The sequence below is a fragment of the Bison bison genome, unplaced genomic scaffold, assembly GCF_000754665.1.
Source record: "Bison bison bison isolate TAMUID 2011002044 unplaced genomic scaffold, Bison_UMD1.0 scf7180017863975, whole genome shotgun sequence".
Lineage (NCBI taxonomy): Eukaryota > Metazoa > Chordata > Mammalia > Artiodactyla > Bovidae > Bison > Bison bison.
In genome coordinates this window covers 127,629-129,832 of record NW_011494547.1, presented here as the reverse complement: position 1 = coordinate 129,832, position 2,204 = coordinate 127,629, and the positions used below count along the sequence as shown (strand labels likewise).

Sequence of the window (2,204 nt, the reverse complement as noted above, 5' to 3'; positions counted from 1 at the left end):
ACTGAGACAGCCACTATGGAGAACAGTGTGGAGATTCCTTAAAAAACTGGAAATAGAAATACCTTATGATCCAGCAATCCCACTGCTGGGCATACACACTGAGGAAACCAGAAGGGAAAGAGACACGTGTACCCCAAGGTTCATCGCAGCACTGTTTATAATAGCCAGGACATGGAAGCAACCTAGATGCCTATCAGCGGATGAATGGATAAGAAAGCTGTGGTACATATACACAATGAAGTATTACTCAGCCATTAAAAAGAATACATTTGAATCAGTTCTAATGAGATGGATGAAACTGGAACCTATTATACAGAGTGAAGTAAGCCAGAAAGAAAAACACCAGTACAGTATACTAACACATATATATGGAATTTAGAAAGATGGTAACAATAACCCTGTGTACGAGACAGCAAAAGAGACACTTTTGTATAGATCAGTCTTATGGACTCTGTGGGAGAGGGAGAGGGTGGGGAGATTTGGGAGAATAGCAGTGAAACATATATGATATCATGTATGAAACGAGTCGCCAGTCCAGGTTCGATGCACGATACTGGATGCTTGGGGCTGGTGCACTGGGACGACCCAGAGGGAGGGTATGGGGAGGGAGGAGGGAGGAGGGTTCAGGATGGGGAACACAGGTATACCTGTGGTGGAATCATTTCGATATTTGGCAAAACTAATACAATATTGTGAAGTTTAAAAATAAAATAAAATTAAAAAAAAAAACCTAGATAATATATCTTACATACAGAAAATAGTAGGAAATCAGAAATCATGTTCCAAATAAATATATTTTGCTTAGTATATGAATAAAGTGCTGGAGAGGACACTTGAGAATCCCTTGGACTGCAAGGAGATCAAACCAGTCAATCCCAAAGGAAATCAACCCTGAATATTCATTGGGGTTGAATGCTGAAGTTGAAGCTCCAATAATTGGGTCACCTGATGCAAAGAGCTGACTCATTGGAAAAGACTCTGATGCTGGGAAAGATTGAGGATAGGAGAAGAAGTGGGTACAGAGGATGAGATGGTTGGATGGCATTACTGACTCAGTGGGCATGAGTTTGAACAAACTCAGGGAGATAGTGAAGGACAGGGAAGCCTGGTGTGCTGCAGTTCATGGGGTTGCAAAGAGTCAGACACGACTGAGCGACTGAACAACAACAGCAAAGTGCTGTGAGGTTTTAGACTGTAGTTTATGCAAGGCAAGTCTCTTATCTTCTAATATATTATATTAGAGTTTAAAGAAGCTTCAAGATCATCCCAATAATGTTTTATCATCAATCATTCCTATGTAAAAAAAATACCTTCATAAACCTTAATGAAGACAGCAAATAAAATTATGCACTTTAAAAGAAAAGGATATAACATCGGAAATAATTGACACTACTTCTCTACTTTCATTTCCAATCATAAACACAATTGGCTTTTCAGCACTTACTCTCAAGTTACCAAGCCATGATATGCAACACGCTGAATAGAATCTGTCAGACACTGAGTTGTCCGTTCATCCATGAGTAGATCTAGACTCCGGGTGTTTTGTATCCAGAAGTTTACCACTAGAGAGCTGAAACAGCAATAATAAATTGAGTTTTGACATAATGTGGCAAAGATATAGGACTATATCAAATTTAGAAGAGACTTGGGATGAACAGAAAAAAAAACCTGATCATTCAGAAAACATGCTTTGACCTACACTGTAACACAGGTTTCAAGATTAATTCTATAACTCCACAATGAATTCACTAGCTATTTAAATACATTGTGTTCTGAAATTGCTGGATCATATGGCAATTTTACCTTTAATTTTTTGAAGAATCTTCTTCCTATTTTCCATAGTAGCTGCACACATTTACAACCCAACCAACAGTGCATGAGGGTTCCTCTTCCCCACATCTTTGCCCACACTTGTCTTTTCTTATTTTGTAATAATAGCAATTTTATAATAGTTATTTTATAACTATTACATAATAGTTATAAATATAATATAATTTTATATGTTTTATAATCATATAGTTTTTATAAGTATAATATAATTATTCTATAGCTTTTATAATAATAACTATTCTGACTAGGTGTGTGGTGATATATCATTGTGGTTTCCTTTTTCATTTTCCTGATGATTAGTGATGTTGAGCATCTTTCCATGTGCCTGTTGGCCATTTATATGTCTACTTTTGAGAATGTGTGTTGAGCTTTTT

At 36.8% G+C, this 2,204-nt stretch overlaps 1 pseudogene; it reads right to left on the bottom strand.

The window, feature by feature from the left end:
- The window catches only part of LOC104984288, a 14,341-nt pseudogene extending 12,823 nt beyond the window's left edge, over window positions 1-1,518 (bottom strand).
- Between the last annotated feature and the right edge of the window lie 686 nt (window positions 1,519-2,204).